The sequence below is a fragment of the Gallinula chloropus genome (assembly GCF_964237585.1).
Source record: "Gallinula chloropus genome assembly, chromosome: 1".
Taxonomy (NCBI): Eukaryota; Metazoa; Chordata; class Aves; order Gruiformes; family Rallidae; genus Gallinula; species Gallinula chloropus.
This window is the reverse complement of record NC_140085.1, coordinates 80,931,845-80,950,011: the sequence shown is the minus strand read 5'-3', so window position 1 is coordinate 80,950,011 and position 18,167 is coordinate 80,931,845. Positions and strand designations below refer to the sequence as shown.

The following is an 18,167-nucleotide window of genomic DNA, read 5'->3' as shown; positions in this document are numbered from 1 at the left end:
TTATTTTTTTTCCTCTTCTTTTTTTTTTTTTTAATTCTTATTTTCGCGAGCGTGGCTAATGCTCCGTAAATATTTTGTGCTCCGGCTACAAGATGTTGCAAACAGAGTGTGTCCCTGGTAGGAAACCTTTTGTGCTTGCTGTGAAAAGCTATTCTTGCCAGCGCGTTGGCAATAAACCGGGTGAATAACGTGGTGCCGGCGTGTGTTTTTTTTAAAAGACAGTAATTGCCCCGTGAATGCGAATTCCAAAGATGCTTAAAAGTTCAATGGGATGCGCGAAGCCCTAAAGAGCAAAAAACTCCTCGAGCAGGATGTGAATTTCTGAAGAGGGGGAATCCCTTATGCGGTGCGAAATCTTGAAAGGGGATAAGGTCTCTTCTCAATGATGCAACTTCTTGCGAAAGGGAACTCCCCTCCCCCTCCTATTGATGCCAAACCATTAAAGGGGGGGGGGGGGGAGGCTCTCGGGCCCAGCAGCGCAAAGTCTTGAAGGAACCTGAATTTACAATGATAAAAGGGCCAAGGCGCTAGCCTTTCACCTTTGGAGGCAATTAGCATCTGGCTTGCCTCACAAATGAAGTAAATGTGGGCTTCCCTTTGGTTCCCGGAGTACGCTTAGGGTGGGGGAGTTAACATCACTCGGAACAAATTAACTTGCTTTTTTTTTGGGGGGGGGGGGGTCCCGGGGCGTGCGTGTGGGTTGGTGCTGGTGCAGGAGGTGGGGTGGAGGTGTTAAAGAGCCGGAGCTGAAAATGTCACCAAAACCCCTCAGTGCGTGCGGACGGCCCCGCAGCGTTTGGCAGAATGGGGTTTTAAGGGATGGCGGCCGTCCGAGGGGCGGTGGAAGCCGCGCTTCAGCCCGGGATGCTGCGAGGGGACGGATGCAGCTGTCAGAACTCCACGTCTTCAGGCATGCGGAGTAAACGTCCTTCCCCGGCACGCTGCGAGCGGCCCAGCCCAACCCAGGAGGTTTCAAAACTCGCTGGTCCTTGAAGCTCACCATCTTGTTACCCCTTTGCCCCTGGCATCCTTGTTCCAATCTCATCGCGGGTTTCAGGGTTATCTGGGGAGCGGCTCTTTGCACAAAGAGCTTGCCCAAACTGTTCCTGGTGTGAAACCCATGGCCGGTGAAGGATCTTAGGCTTTTCTCTTAAGATTGCCGCTCTCTGTGATTGTTTTTGTTGGTTGTTTGTTTGTACTTAAGAGCGTAAAGAAGGCTTCCCCCACCCTGTTCCTGGACCTGGGAATGCCGGTGTCTGTTCTGTTTGTCTCACTGCTGCCTCTGAGATGGGCTTTGAGCTTCAAGGCTGTCTGATCAAAACTAAAGGTAGCCGCTCTTCTAGGGGCTTGGGGAAACACTAGGACTTGAGGTGCATCCCTCTGGCAGGGAACCCCCACCCCCCAGCCAGCCGTCCAAAATTGAACCCCTGTTCATCTACAAATGGCATTTTCTTGCTTTAGCTTTGGCTGTCGTGTGGAGGGGTGCCTGTGGCTGAATGCAAGGGGGTTGAGAAGTTACTGCCCCCTCCCTCAAAAGTTACAGTCCCTGTTGGGTGACCCAGGGGTGAGTGCCCCGGTCCCTCTGGATGCAAAGTAAAACAGGTGTTTTTGGGTGAACCTGTTTTCTTGCGCATGGAAAGAGAAATGGGGCGGCTTACCCTGGAGGGGGGGGTGGGGGTTGGGAGGGGTGTTTCAGCCAGAGGGTGGTCATACTCAAATTCCTTGAGCTTCATGGCAAATGTGTGTGTCCTGTATCCCTAAGAGGTGACCCTATGCCGATGTCATCAGCTTTGGAGGATATTCTCCCCTTCCCAGGAGGGTTGAGCTCTTCTCGGGTTAAAGCCTTGTTGGTGGCTTTTTATTTTTTTCATTTTTCTGGTATTAGTGTACCTCCAGTGGGGACTCTTGCAACACTGTCACAAAAAGAAGTTCTAAACCATAATTCTGCTTGCAACAAATAATCTCTGCTCACCCACTCCCCTCAGTTTTAGGGGAGGATGAAGTCAGACTTTCACTGTTACAATCTGTAGTCCCAAAACCAGACAAAACCAGATCTTTAAATATATTTTTAAAAAGGGAAAAGGAAAAAAAAAAGTGGTAGCTATCTTTTGAGTGGTGTTTTTTTGGGGGGAGGGCTGGGATGGTGTTCCCCCCCCCCCTCCCCCCCCCCCGATTTATCTTTTCCCCCCTGTTGGGTCTGCCCAAAGCTCGCTGGAAGCTCTGTAATGATAGGCCATCTGGACCCGTCCCTCCCGTGCTGAGCAGATTTGTTGGTGGTATTTGAGAAGTTTGGGGGCTTCAGTACAGGGAAGAGGCATGGACCTCTCTTTAATTTTTTTTTTTCCCCCTAAATGCAAACCTTTCACCCTCTACTTACTGGCCCAGAAAGAAAGTAAAGCTTCCAGATGCGAGGCTGCCATCAACAGCTGGATGTCAAGAAACCTGGGAAGCAGATGTTTTGTTTTTCTTTTTGCTGGACCAATGCAGAGCCAGAGACTGGGAAAGGGGTGTCCAAAAACTGAAAGAAAGAAGTGCATCCATCAGGCCGGGGCCTGGGCATTGTTCAGGGAGGGGGTGGGCACAGCCAGCCCCCATGCTGGCTCCGGCAGATGCAGGCGCCTGATGAGGCACAGGGCTCCTCTTTTCAAATCTCCGCTACAGCATCGCCGGGTGATGGACTCAGGAGGGGTTCAGCTACCGCCAGTGGGTCAAAAGTTCAGTGGGCCAGAAGCGGGTGCACCGGGACGTGGGACGTGTGTCGGCTTCACGCCGTGTTTTTACGTGGATCCCTGAGGATGGCAGAGAGCACTTCTGCCTTCTGGGGTGGGTTGTCCTCTTCCCCAACCCCCCCCTCCCCTTTTAAATGGCTGCCTCGTCAGCCATCTGCTGTGCAAAACTTTCATGCCACTTCAGAAAGCGGGCTGTTAGTTGTGTTGGTTTGGATGTCGTGGCTTCTCTCTTGGTGGTTTTATAAAATCTAATCTGTATTGAGTGGGCTTGTCCTTACCTATACTCCAGCAGGAGAAGGTCTGTCTTGGTGGGGCACATTGTTTTTATGGTAGGCCTTGCCCCGCTGGCCAAAAAGGATGCTTTCCACGGTCAATTTAGTCCAGGCAATGATACAAAGTGATTTGTTTCCTTCTTCAAGACCGAAATGTAATGTGGGACACCTTTCCTGAACAAAGTGTCTCCTGGCCATGTGCCCTCCCCTCTGCAACTGAAATACCCTCCTGGCAGCCGTAGGGGACTGTTTGCATTGAAAATATGGGGAGGATATTTTAACGTTTTCAACGGTATTTCAGCACAACTTGAAAACAGAAGCCAGCGTGGCACGGCCACCCAAGCTCTTTGGCATGTGCTCCCAGGAGCTGTGAACTAAAACATTTGGGAACTTCTGCCTGGGTAGGTTGAGGGGAGGTGACTTTCCAGAACGTGCTTGGAAATAGTCATAACATTGTTGTTAACTTAGTTTATTTGGAAAAGGGGGAAAAGCCACATTACACAGGGAAAACATAAATCTTTTCCTGTGGTTTTTAAAAGCGCCTTTGGGCAAATTGCCTCTGCTGTTAACTTCACTATGGCTTTAAGATGCTTTTCCTCGCCTCTTGCCCCTTCCTAGCACTCCGGGCTTTGGCTCTTACCTTGAGGTATGTTCCCCCTGCCCACAGACAGGGCACCGCTCCTCTTGCCCACCTTTTTCCTCCCGTGGTGCGGTATCTGCCGTGGATTCTTGAACAGGCTCCTTCTGTCAGGAATATATTACGTGGCTGTTGCGAACCAGCGGCTGCTTCTGCTCCCGTGGGTCCCTCAGGAGGAGGAAGAGTGTGCAAAGAGGGAGAGCTGTGCTGCAGCCGTGCGAAGGGGAGCGCAGAGAGCAGTGTTTCCTCTACCTCTGCAAACCAGATATCGCTTTAAAAGCAAATACTTTTTAACCTGTTAAACTCTAAATCTGTTAGGATTTTAGTACTTTGGAAGAAACTCAGTTTTTCCTAGCGAGGACAGGATGGCTGGATATGCTTTGACCCCTCTTGTTAGGTTCTGCTGAAATTTCTCTGTGGAGCCCCTTGCTCTGTGTCCTCTGGGTGTGTCCCTTGTGATCAGTGACACCAGCAGGTCACAACTTTCCTGTTCTGTTGGTGGTTTGTATGGGTGTAATTGCACAGGCAGCGTGGTATGGTACCTGCATGCAAAGCCCTTCACCTCTCCATAGCCATTCTGATCTGGCATTGCATTATTATTTGTATTAAAGGAGCATGTACAGCATCTACGGATGTGTTGTATGATAGCTGAGACAGCCAGGTAGTTTCTGATCAGAATTTAGAATCTAATTAAGATCAACGTGATAAGTAGGTGCAGCAAGCTGACAGAAATGTCAGTGAATTCATGTAGGTCAGCTCTACTCATGGAAGGTAAGACTGAGCTGGTTTAAAGGCTTTTTCAGTAGAATAGCTCAGTCGTTTGGGGTGTCCATCCCTCTTGCCATGTACCTGTTGGTGGCAGGTGACTTTAAACTGGAAAGGAGTGGGCACTGGCTCTCCAAAACAAGAGCCAACAATAGACCTCTCTGAAACTTTCTTCAGTGCAAAGCACCTGGTTTTAGGAAAAGCAGATTGTTTTAGGAAAGGTAATTCGCAGTGCAATGAGAGGTGCTGTATGGCAAGTCAGGGTTGGGAAAACATAAGGACTTCAAGCATACTGAAAAGAAAAAGTGTTGGTCCCATCGTGCAGAGAGACCCATTTATGGAGAGGTCTGTGAATTCAGGTGATGTGCCACAGTCACTCCACGGTGGCTCTGCATCCCCCGGGCATCATCATCGGCTTCACGGGAGTAGAGGGTGGGAGGTAGGTATTTGCTGTTTGAAAACCTAAGTTTTAATACCAAAATGAAATGTGGGGTTACTCCTGTGTTGAGTGTTCTTTCTACCCGTCCCATCCGCTCCTTGGTTTTGTAGCTTCGGCAGCGCCCCATCTCTCTCCCCCTCCCTGTTCCAGCAGCAGTTCTTACTTTGCCGGTCTTCACTTTTTGCTGCCGTGGTTATTCTGTCCGTAATAGAATCATTAACACTCTACACGTCAGTATTGGGCTCTAGAGTTCATTGAGATTAATGGAGGGGGAGGCAGAGAGATACTTCTCGGAGCTGTTGTTTCAAGTGGCCTGCAAATTGGAAAGCATTATATCAGTTTCCATTTCACATGCAAGTCACATCTTTCCCAACTGCAGATCTTTAAACTTTTTAACAAGTGTTTACGTTTTATATAATGAGACCCTCGTGTAACTGGGCACAAAAAGAAGGAATAGGTAGTTCAGGAGGCTGATATGTGAGTTAAAACATTATCTTAAGCCTATGAAAAGAAACCAGAAGTGACTGCAGGCAGCCAGAGGGTGTCTGAACAATAGATAAGGAAGGTTATTTTGACAGCAACATTTTGAATGGATCTGAGTTAGGTGGCAGGGGAGTTGGGGAATGGCTGTAGCAGTCGAAGGCAGACGAGGAGGAGAAACGCGGTAAGAATTTCGAAGATTGGGATGCAGTACGTGGGGGTTGCTACCACGCGTTTTCGGTGGTTGGTGGTGGTGGTGGTTGGAGGCAATTGCCTCTTCCACCGGTGCGGCTGGCTCTGAAAATGACGTCTGGTGCTTGAAAACCTGCCCGACGTGGTTTAAGATGAACTTGCTTAAAAACCGATTTAAAATAATCTGGTACAAGCCTTTCCCTGCTAGGGAAACAAAATGTTTTGTGCAGTAACTTAAATATGACTTCGCAGCTTGCTTTGTTTGTGAAGACCCGGCGGCCACAAACCCGCACCAGCGCCGCGGAGCTCATGCAAACCTCTGCACGGTGCATCTAAATTAGGCCTCCAGTTCGTTTCTTTTGGAATTTGTTCTAACTAGACCAGCTAAAAGTAACACCTTTAAAGTGTTGCAGCTTTATATGTAGACCTGCTTAACTGCTGTCTTTCTCCCTCCCTCGAATAATGCCGGCAGAGCTGTGCCATTCTGCCCCTGGCATCTGTTAAGTGCCTGCATGAAGGGTGAAGAATTAACTTTTGTAATGGCAATGGATGCTTTCATAGATTTCTTTCAGGCAAAAATCTCCTCGAGAAAAGGGCCATACGCAGAAATGGCAACAGCCAGGCAGTTAAAAGTTCTCGAATTAAAAGTTCCTCGGGTAAACCTTGTTCTATGTAGGTATGAAAATGATTTTTTTTTTTCCTTCTTTCCACCACCCCCCCCCCCAACCCCCTCGTTACCAGAAGCAACAGCATCTGCTGTGGTGGTGGGAACAATGCAGCCTAGTGATTCCTCCTTCCTTACAGTAGAGAATCCTGTTAAACACACAAGGCTGTGCCTCAGAGTGTATCCTTTCAGCAGGCTTGTTCCTTTTAATGGGTGCCCATTCCTGGGGTCTCCATTGTTTCACCAACAATAGCACTAGGGGCAGCTGATTTGGTTGACAGAAAATGTGTTAATTTAACAGATCTATTCCCTTTAGCCGGTCTCCTTCCTATTGTGCCCCAGTTCTCCCCCAGTTCCTGGGGAGGAGGGCCCCGAGAGCAGGGTCTGTTAGGTGGAGGGCTCCTGCAATTAGGAGGGGTTTGTGGCCTTTTGTGAGGCACAGAAAACAGCTGATGGGGGAAAAGTGGTCCTAGTGCAGTTTGATTTCTACCAGAACACATGTTTTTCTGCCTTTTTTTTGGGGGAGTGGAGAGGTGGAGGGGCGGGGCAAAGATTTTAAGTCTGCCTTTACCAGGGACAGGGGAATAACTTGACGTTACGGGCTGATGGCAGTCAAGGTCTTTGCTTTACTCAGAGGTGGCCTTGAAGCCCAGTGTAGCAACTGCCCTAAGGATGGGCTCAACTTCTGGATGAACTCTCTTTACATCTTGGAAGCGCCTGATAAAACACCAGCTTTTCGCTCTCGGTATCACCCAGGGCAGGGTTGCTGGGGGCTGGCTGGAGAAGGCAGAATGTAAAGTTGATACCAAAAAGATCTGAAACGTGAAGGGGCCTGTTGGTCCTCAGGCCGCCAGCTCAACAGGAGCTCTGGGCCTGACCCTCTGTACGCAGTGAGAGCTCTTCACCCCAGGTGTGCTTATCCTGACTGGTTCAGCTCTTCCCAGTATGATCGCGGCTGAGTTCGGCAAGAGGGGGGTGGGGGTGTCTCTGTAGGTTTTGACATGGCGCGGTCAGCCCGGTGGGAAGAAGAGGAGGGCCTGCTCTGCTGAGGGAGCAGTGAAACCCGAAGCTTTGGTTTAGGGGGCTGCCAGCTGCCAGAAGGACGGTCTCGGCCCCTTTCAAGCTCTTGCCCTGGCTGTGCTTCTGACTTTGTGGTCTGCCCCCTTCCCCGGCGCCAGCCCAGCTGCTTGCTGAGTCCTGCCTGGGGTTTTTTTGGTGGTGGTGGTGGGGTTGCAGCCCTGCTGTGTTGTGGTGGGAGCAGGACCTCGTGCTTTTGGAGGGGAGTCTGCAAGGTGCTGGGTCAGTCTGCAGTGGCTCTTGAAACTCTACCCTTAGTTTAGTTCTCGTTGCTGGGGCTGATGTAAAAGTTATTCTGGAGGGTCCTTCCCCCCCCACCCCCCTTTTGTTTGTAAGCCCATTAATTCTCTGGCTCCTTCTCTCCATCTAAGCCTGCTGTAAAGGGGCTCTGCGAGGCCAAAGGGTTGGAAGGCAGAGCTTGTTTTCTGGTGAGCCCTGTACAACAGGGAGTTCTGTGGCAGCAAAAATATTTATATATCCATAACACGAGGCAAATAGGGTTGCGGTTGTGGTTTTGGTTTGGGTTTTTTTTTTTCTTGCTTGTGTTTTTTGTTTGTTTTAGGAGGTAAAGGGTGAGAGTTCACTTAAAGAGCTTGACTCTTAATAGAGCTTGTCATTGTTGCTAATATAAAACAAATGATGAGCATGGGAGAGGAGTCTAAGGCTCCCTCTTCTGGTGTGCTGAGCAGGCTCAAACACAGAAAAATAAGCAAGAAAAAAAAAAGCCCAGCAGTGCAAGACCTCTTCCTGGGGTACTTTAAGACCTCACTGATGCCTAACTCTTACTGCCCCAGCACATAGGATGCCTCATGGCACCCGAGTAAGTAAGGTTAAGGGAGCTCTGTAAAGGCGAAGTGTGTCTTCACATGCAAGCCACATTGCGCCTGTGCAAGTGAAAATGAGCCCCAGTTTCAGAAGACAGAAGATTTCCCAGTCTGAGCACAAGAGAATGGCAGCCCTTCACACACACCCCCATCTGACGCTTCTCAGTGCCTCTCCTCCCTTTTCTGTCTGCTTCTCTTGCAAAGATCACCTCTTGCCCCATGAAACTTGCAGGCCATGTCTGTGTGTTGGCATGTAAACGTGTTCAGGGTGATTGCAGGGGCCAAGTATGGTGAGCGCTTTCCATAGAAACTCTTGTGTCCAAGTCTCCAGCTCTCCTGTTGCTTCTGATTGAGTCAGCCAAGAGCTCAGAACTTACTAATGGCTGATTGATGGAGAAATATGCACAAGCTGGGACCTACAGATGAGTTTTCTATACTCCTTGTATAAAGTGTAGTTGTGAGTACCTCTAAAATTAATAAGATTCCAAGGTGTGAGAGAAGTGACGGGTTGTCTTTCTTCTTCTCTATTTTTATATTCTTCACCAGAGGGTTTTGACATCACGTGGCTGTTTCTGCCTGTGGTGTTAGTGCGGACTCATGAGTGATGTCTGCTGGACCCAGAGGACATCAATTCTCAAGCTGCCTTCCCACGGCAGGTCCTTCCACCCATCACGGATGGCAGTAAAACTGCTCACCCGGATTAAAAATGGCAACAATTTTTTTCCTCCCCCTTTTTTTATATATATATATTTTTTTTTTTTTTTTTCTCCTTTGAGTGAGCTACATCTAACCAGTAGCGGGTTCCTCCAGCTGGCTCCATCCGCAGCCCCACAAAAGGGTTGTACCAGCATGAGCAAAGCAGTGGCTCGGGAATGGAAATAGGCAGCAGGGAGGGGAAAGGCTTTTTATAGCTGACCCTTCTACTGAAAGAAATGCTTATCGCACTGCAGCCTTGGATAGCAGGTGGAGTGAGACAGCACAGGTAACAAGAGGTCATGCAGCAAGGGGTACCTGGGGAGGAACCCGTACCAGCCTCTGTAAAAGGGGTTTGGGTTTTTTTGTACTTTATCAAGGCTTGCTATATTTCTTCCTTCTTTTTTTTTTTTTAAGTTAACATTCTAATTAAAAGAAGTTTAAATTCAAGTTGATGGTGGCCAACTTTAAATTGTCCTTTAAACACTCTTTAAATTGTTCCTTCCAAAGCCAGACCTCAGCACGCAGCTGAAATCAGTCAAATCTTGCTGACACACTTCAGGCTTTTATTTTTACTTTTAAAAACCCAAACCCAACCAAAACAAACCAAGTTTTTTCCCAGGGCAGGTATCTTGCCCGTCAGGGCTTCAGGCCTGCGCTGAAGAGGCCAGAGCGGCTCGCCTTGTCAGACAGGGCAGCCATGTAGAATAAGCAGGGAATAGCAGTCTCGGTTTCCTTTCTTTCAGCCCAACATAAGGTGCCTCTCAGCACAGAAGACTATTTTGCCCTTAAGATAATTGTGTGTTGGAGAGGATCAAAGGGCTTGAGGGGTTTTTTGGGTTGGTTTTTTTTTTTTTTTTTTGGTTGAAAGGGGATTTTCTCCATGGACAGCTGCAGTAGTGCATTAGTAGTGCAATGGATTATCTTTCCATGATCTGTAGGATCTCAACCGGCTATCAGGGGGCCCCACCGGAGGCTTGGGGGAGGCAGAGTGAAAGTCTCCTGTGACAGGGAGACCTGTAATGCCTGGGAGCTCCGACCACTTGACTCCCCCAGCCCCAGCTGGGTGGGTGTTGGGGCTGGATATTCTTAGGCTGCAGATAGTGGTGTGGAGTGCGGGGAGAGGGAGCCTGGTGCTCTGGTATGACTAACTGCAGCTGATGCCCTGCATCCACACTGCTCTCCAATGGAAGTGCTTATTAAGGAATGTGAGAAGAGAGCCGATTCCAGCTTCTGTGGCGTCCCGTAAAGGGCAGTGTGTAATTTGGGAGGGTGTTACGAGTCCCTCGGCGGAACAAACTACTCACTGTAGTAAGCGCCTGACCTGCCAAAGGCCCAGACTTTCTCATTTTGGGAAGTTTTGGATGATGGCTGATCTGCAAATAGCCGTGGCATTGAGAAGGAGTCCCTTCACATGTGTGCGGATGGGTATCCGCATCCCGGCTCTGTGCAGCGGGGAGGGAGGCGGCAGCGCATGTGGCCTGACTCTGGTGAGGGTGGCAGGAGGGGATGGGACAGGGCCCGGCACTATCAGAGGTGGAGATCAGGTCATGCTGTGCCTTCCTGACCTGGTTTCAGGGCTGGGGGGTGAGGGGGCTGGAATGTGCATGGCGGAGCTGTCAAGGAATGCGGGTCCCCAGGTGGCAGCTTCAGTCGGGCTCGAATTGCATCTTCATGCTGGTTAATAAGTGTTTTGGGGCAGGTTCTCTCCTATGTGCGCTTCCTGAGGTAGCAGGATGCCAGGCACATGGTGCTGACAATAGTATCTCAGTAGCCAATAACCCACCCCCTGCCCTCCCCCCCGCCCCGGGTATTTTTAGAATTTTCTGCTAACTTCACAAATTTTATCACTTTTGGGGTGGGTTTTGGGCTTTTCTTGTGAAGCCAGGAGGAACCCAGCTTTGGATTTCAGGGTGTTTTGTTGTTTGGGTTTCCCCCCCCCAGTAAAGGCAGTTAGAAAGTCATGTCTTTTTGGGGGGTGAGGTTTTTTTGTAGGCAGGATAGGTTTCAGAATTAAAAGGATAAACATGGACCGCCATATGATGTTGTGTTGTTTTTTCCTTGGGGAAGTAACTACAATTTATAATTATTGCCTAGTCTGTAGCCAATTGGCAGGAAGGCTGCTGTGAAGGGATTGATTATTAGTGGATGCTTCATTGTGCTGTCCAAGCCTGAATTTCTTGATCTAACCGGTTTCCTTCATTTGGAATGGCTGTAGTCAGCAGAGAGGGAGATATGTCTGTTCCCTCTCAGCCGTGCTGTTTCTTGATGGTGAGAGATGCTCAAGGAAAAAAGAAAAGGTCAACAAAAAGCATCAACAACTCAGTGTTCTCATAGAAAGCCGGCTGCCTGGCCAGCCGGCTGGGGACCGATTGCAATTTTTCTGCTTCCTCTTGGGATGCTCTCTGTTTGTTTTCAGTGTGGTGACTTAAACAAAACTAGTACTGTTTTGGTGAGAGCATCCTGGAGGCTCTGCTTGCCTCTTGGGAAATGTGCTGGAAGAGTGGAAACATCACTGGGAAGGTGATCTAGAGCTCAGAAACGGCGGTGCCTGCCCCGCAGCGCAAAGGCATGCTGGCAGCTGCAGCAGTTGGAGCTGAGTTAGCGTTTAAGCCAGCAGTAGAGGACACACAGTAGTGTGGGCTTGAGCGTGGACAGCAACCTCTGTTGGGCTCCTTGGATAAACGCTGGGATGGTCCTGTCCTGCTGAACCACATCCTGCTGCAGCTCCTCTGATAAACCTGGGGTAGCTAATTAAAAGTTGAGAAGTTGCGTGGCGAGGCGGAAAGCAGCTGTGCCGTTGCTGTACGGTGGAGGAGCTGGCACTGCTCTTTGGGAAAGGGAGCTTCTGAGCTGGGTCTGGGCAGGAGGGGTCATGCAAGTGAGGGGGCTGATGGAGGAGGTGGTGCAGCATGCTTGGGCTGGTGCTGCACAGCCCAGCTCGGCTGCCTCGCTGGGCTTAGGCCGAGCTGTAGCAGTTGGAAGAGGACAGCTGAGCTAATACTTAAAAAGCAGAGGGGTGGGAGTCTCCATTGCTAGGTCTTGGAAGAACAATCCTAACCCTCTGTTCATCGTCTCCTTTCCTCCCCCACTCCCGAAGCCCCTCTCTGGGCTGTGTGGAAGTGTCCCAGTTCTTGCAGCTGTGTTAATTGTAATGGGTCATTTAGTCCTGAAATCCCTGTTTAAAAGGGGCAAGTCCTTGCCTCGTGTGACAGCTGCCGCCTTGCACTTTTCCCCAGGCTGGAAATAACTGCATATGACACAGGAGCAGAGCGCGGCGTGGGGGAGGGAGGAGGGTTTCTGGCTTCCTCTTAATGCTATAATGGCGTTGCTGTGTGACTCTTCTCCCATGTGGACCATAGCAGAGTCATGCCCCACATATTTAGCAGATCTCTCAGTTGGCAGTGCCTAGGCAATATGCTAACAGCCTGGCGCTCTCCAGGCTCTGGTCGACTGGAGTCGTCTTGGGCATCTGGGAGCATGAGAGAAGGGACATGCAGTGGTGGTGACACAGGACAAGTGCCTGAAGCATCAGAGAGCCTCTCTGGAGCCAACATGCCTGCCTGTCTGGAGCGGGGAGCCATGCTGTTCTGCACGGAGGAATAGGGACGGCGAGAGGGAAGGCAGAAAGGTTTTCCACTCCCTGCTCCCATCCCCTCCCCAAAATCCGAAGCCTCGAGCCCATGGAAACCTGGCCAGCTTTTCCTTCTAGCTGAAGGGCTGTCTCCTGATTGGAATGACAGCTTTGAACTGGAAGACATTATTTCATTAGTGTGCTAATCAGATACAGAGATTACCTGATTGGCTACTTAATAATTAAATGAAGTTGCCTGTAATTCTTTGAGCACACAGAGAACTAATTAAATTAACCCTTTACTGCCCTGTGTGCCTGGGGTGCACTTGTGTGAAATGGAGAGGGCAGCTTCCCCAATATGGAGACTCTGAGCAGAAGGGAGTGATGGTTGCAAAGCGGCCAGTGCTGGACTGCCAAGGTGGTCCTTTCTTATCAGGAGCCTGGAGAGGAGAAGACACACTCTTCTTTGACCTTCCTAGTCAATGATCAGTGTATCTGGCAGTGCTCTACCAGCAAATCTTGGGCACTGGGCTTATGGAAGTTGGTGCCCAGGCATGTGTTATAAACCAGACGATGGCTTCATATTGCGTAATGAAGAGCAGAGCTTATCAAAGAAAGATGTACCTCACAGTTCTTCAGGAGAAAGATTTGAGATCAGAAGATGTTCTCCTGCACCTTCAAAGCATTCTTTGTCCCCATCCCCATTGGCACACAGTCCCAAACAAGCCAGGGCATCTCCATACATTTGACAGGATTCCACTAGGTAGACTTGCTGCTGACCACCTATTTCTCTCCACTGCTTCAGTGGCTGCTTGAGGAACTGTGTTTGCACATGCTCACAGGAATGCGTGTGCATTTCCTATAGTCTGAGGAGGACAGAGCAGTCCTATCAACGCCATAACTTTCCTTTATTGTAGATGAAAAATAACACGAAAAGAATAATAAGGAGAAAATTTCTGTGTTTTCCAGTGCTGCATCCAAGCTTTCAGATTCTGTAATGCCATGGTGGTGTGGCACAGAGTTTGAAATTCATAGCAAAAGGCTAATTTTTGTAACTTGTGAGAACATAGTTGTGTTGAAGACCCTGTGTTTGATTATTTCATTGCTAGGGTGAAAAGTCAGCATCTATAACTTTTGTATCCATTTTTAGTACTGAGCACTGGGTTGAGGCAACAGGAAAGCTACCTTGTAATGATCCAACTCTGCTCCCTTGCTGCATCTGCCTTCTCCTTCTAGACTTTGCCCACACATGTTAAAATGGAACTGTCAAATTAAGCACATTTCACTGTCATCCAAGACTAAACTTGGCAGAGAAGAGCCATGGACCTTCTGGCCTAAGTTAACCACAGCTGGTTTCAGCTACCCCAGTAAGAAATTGTCACTCCTCTCTTCGTGGCACACAGAACAGATTTTTCCATACCCGTGGTCCGTGTTGCTGGATCTATCCTCTTGCTCTGCCGGAAGATCAGCAGTAGCAGCATTGCCCTTGGAGTCAGCCAATCCTCAGCGGAGGGATAAATACCTGAGCTACTGCTTTGACTTCAAAATCTGGCTTCCACATGACAGGCATGCAGCCCGAAATGCCTGCGAAATCAGGTCAGGAGACAGAAGAAAACAGGGAGGATGGGAAAGAAAAGGGCAGCTTTCAGGGTGGTTGCCTGCTCCCTCTGGTAGGGACCATCCACCAGTTCAGAAATGATGGTTGACTGCACAGATGTGGATATGCCGACAGGGTTGGAAAGAAGAGCAGAGTAAGCAGAGGGAAGGGCCATCCCACCCTCTGATCCCTGGTATTTCGCATCTCCCCTTCTAAGGGGAGGCCGTCAGACCTGCTCTCCTTCAGCTCACCAGCGCATCCCCTGCCAACCTGTGGCAGACCCAGAGCTATGGTACCCACCTCCCACTTCCCATTCCCAGCCAGGGTGTCTCCCGGAAAGTGCTACCCCTATTTTGTGAGCGAGCTGACAGGTCTTTTAAAGAGTGGGTTTGGGGAGAGGTGGGGAAAGTGCAGAGTCAAGACTGAGCCCAGCTGCAGAAGCCGGTTAGGTTTTAGTATTATTAATATTTGATGGTGTCCTGTTGTAAAAGGGCAATAAGTAAGGCTAGCAGGTCTGTGCCTGGGCTGCTGTTGCAGGAAAAAGCTATTTTCTGAGGAGATTCCTGAAACAAAGGATATTCTAGCATGTGGTGGAAGTGGCCATTTAAATGCATCTGACCATAAAGATGCTGCCTGCCAGCAATTTTGATATGGGAGCTTGCGGCTAAAATCATGCTCTGTAAGGCTCTCCTGAATGCTGGAAATTCGGTTTTGGGAATGGAGCTCAGGGAGGCTTTTTACTTCTTGTGTCCTCTTCTTTGTTTTTGTTTATGGGTTTACAAAGTCAGATTAGCATTTCAATGCTGGAGGTGAAGGCCCTTGGGGTGTGGTGGAAGGCAGCCTGGCTTAGCCGGTTTGGGATTGCGGCCCCTTTCCCAGCAGCCATCCTTATCCTTCCTCCTTCCCCGGCTCCGGTGAGGAGCAAAGCCTGAGGCATCTCCCTGTTGGGAATGTGCCCAAGCTGCAGCTATCCGTACAGATGAATTTTAAGGTATATGGGCAGTGTCATCGTGAAGGGTAATTAGCTTTTTTTTTTTTTCCCGGGCAAGGATAATTATTTTTTTTAAATGTTTTAAATACAAGTTCTGGGGAAAAACCTCAGCTCTGAACCCAGAGGCTGCTCGCTTTTTCCCGGTGTAGTCACTGGTCTGATGGAAGATGTTGCCTCTCCACAAACCTGGCTTTGCTTTAAATCTTGGGAATCTCACATGCAGAGTCCTCCTCTTACTTCAATAAACCAGAATATTGGATAAACAGGAGCCTTTGCCCCTTTCCTCTCCCTGTCAGGCACGATGCTGAACTCGGGCACAGCCGTGTAAATTGGGAGCGAGTCCAGCGGGTTCAAACTGATGTACCACAGGTTTATGCTGTAATCGCAGGAAGTGGTGTCTCACCCGAAACCCAAGTTTTATCGTTGGGGTATCCCTTGTTCCCCAGCCAGAGCTGGCCTCTGCTCCATGTGCTCACCATGGAGTGCCACAGAAACAGTCCTGCGTGCTCCTGTGACGCAAGCCTGCCTGCAAATTTAAGCCTACACAGCAAGCTTAAAGAGGTGACTTAAGCCTGAGAGCTTATTTCCCTTTATTCATGCTTTATTCTGAAGAAAATGGGGAAAGTTTTTGAAAATCTTGCCTCAGTGTGATGGAACTGCTCACCCGGCTTTCCCCTCCCTGTGCGCAGAGGACACTGTATTCTTTGGCTAAAGGTCACTCTTTTTTTAAAAAAAAACAACCTTCTCAGCTTGTAGCTATTAACAAAAAGTGGTTTAACTGAATAAAAAAAAAATTTCTGGTTTCACCTTCTAGTCCGTCTGAGGTAAACTCCTAAATTTTTATTCTAATACAAGATTTTATAACTGCTGGTACTTAGGGGCTGCCCCCCTTCTTCTGCTAGGGCACTGGGTACACCTTAATTCCTCCGTATTCCTGTCTGTCTGCTGTCTGGGAGAAACCATTCAGGGTGCCAATATGTTAAGCTGTTGAGAGAATGGGGGGAGCTGGGTTGAAGGTATTGTTATGCTGGAAGGTGTTAATTGGTGCTATCAACCACTTGTTTGATTTCTAGACAATTACAGCGGTGCTTGAAGTTGTGTCTGAGCTAAACAAATGGCAGGGGCTCTGCAAGTTCCAATCTCTTTTCTCCCCGTATTTCCCCACTGCCACCCCCCCAAAAAAAATTAGCGGGGTGATAGAGTTGAGCCAAGAGGATGTGCCCAGATGTTTAAGGCAGCAGCCCGGTGACCTGCACAGAAGTTACCACAGTGCACGTGAACCCTGGCCTAGCCTGGTGGCTTGGCAGGGGCAGGATGGAGAGCATTGGAGACGGTGATCTGCCCGGGGATGTTTCTGGATTCCTTAGAAGTAGAGGAACAAACTACTTGGCTGATGTCTTCTCGTTAACGGGCAGATGCTTGACATTATCTAGGGCAGAGGCATCTCCTGGGACAAATACCCAGCTTGCGCATATCTTGTTTGTAGTCTGGAACTCCTGCCCCGGGGAGAGGGCAAATGAGAGTCGTCTCCATTCCACCCCCTGAAGGAGAGGGGTATGAGGTCTGACCTGAGGCACCAGGAGAATGACTTTGCTCCTTTGCAACAAAAGAGGAGGAAACCTCTCCTGCTACCCTTTCTCCTACAGCTGGGAAGTAAGGAACCGTCCTGATTCATTTTTCTACTTCTTCCCGGATGCAATAAGAAGCAGGATGGAGAGTGGCACCCACTGCAGCTTGGAGATGGGTTCATTTTAGCCTGGGTGCACCGATGTCTCCTCCTTCCATCAAAAGGTCCAAGGTGTGTTGAACGTTACTCAACTGAACCTTTGCGTGGACCTCTTAGCATTCATACAGACACATGCATCCACCCCCAGATTCTTGTTCATCATGTTCCTTTGGTCATGATGGGTGAAGTATTACCACACTGGTGTCCTACCCTGGGTGTAATAGCTTTGCTTGTTGCTTTTCCTGACCATCCATAGTGTGCATCTGGTTTTGTGCTATGTCATAGATGATCAACAGAGCAAAAGAGGGCATCTGAACAGAGAGAGGTGATCTTAAATGGAAGGCTTTATACCTTGGAGGTGTAAAGGATCCACAAAGACCATTATGAAGGGAAAGCCAGAGACTTGATTTCAGGAAAGACTGATAAGGAATCCTGAATATGAAATCACAAAAATATAAAGCTAGAAGGAGCTTTTGGAAGCCTAGTCCAGCCTCCTGATTGGATCGAGGCTATTGCCAACAGTAGATCAGGGTAACCATGATCTGAAGAGTGCCTAATTCTTTTATTGGTTCTCTCCCCACCCCCCAAAAACGAGAGCAGAATTGCCCCAAGAGCTGTTTATAAGAACACACTTAGCAGTACATGGTCTAAAACTTTACTGAAATTCAGCCTGGGCAGAGGGGAGCTGGGAAGTGAGGGTGTGTAGTTCTGAGGCAGGGATACAACTTTTGCCTGTGTTTTTTTGAAACTCTGCTCACACCGTGTCTGGTAACAAGGCTGGGTTGGAAACTGGCAGCTCTTTGTCTCATTCTGTAGGGAATAGTTTGCCTTTGAGGGATGGTTGTTGCCTGCACACTGATACTTTACTTCAGGAGTCATTATGGGAGCACTCCAAATAGGACCTGTGGGTAAGGAGCACGCAGAAGAGCAGGTGTTGCCTAACCAGAAACACCATAGACCAAACGAGGATTATTTTTTTTAATTATTGTTATTGAGAACAGATAGCCCAAGAGTTCTGGCCTTTAGTTTTTTAAGACCTAGCTCAGTTCATCTACTTCTGTGTGGCCAAAAGCTGTGGGATTTACTGAGTCCCCGCATCTCTAGCAGCACCTTCTCAGGTGTGCCAGCACCAATCTCTGTGGGACCACACTGGAATAGGTTAGGGAGCTGAGCTGGGCGGTGGATTAAAAAAAGCAAAACACCTCAACTCCCCTTCCCTCCAGTTATTTTTTGCCTGGATTAGTTTTATGAGCTGGCTCATGGTGTGGCCCAACAAACAGGTGTGCCAGCCATATCATGGTGCTGGAGTTGGAATAAGTGGTGGGGATGAAAAAAGGGGTGAGAATAATTTAGTGTTCAAAGTGGACTGTTGTGTCAGGCCAATCAAGCAGGGGTTCATCACTGTCAGTGGAAAGAAATTGATCTTTGAGAGATGAGGAGTCTATTTTAGACTGGAATGAATCACTCTGAAGGTGTTCTCTCTTTCTCTGTGGATGATAGAAAGGAA

The 18,167-nt window shown here is 48.9% G+C and overlaps 1 protein-coding gene across 1 annotated transcript in view; it reads left to right on the top strand.

Moving 5' to 3' along the window:
- CECR2 (CECR2 histone acetyl-lysine reader) overlaps window positions 1–18,167 on the top strand; it is a gene marked incomplete at its 5' end in the record, with an annotated part of 95,540 nt that overhangs the window by 1,161 nt on the left and 76,212 nt on the right. The gene's annotated exons all lie outside the window — the stretch shown is intronic.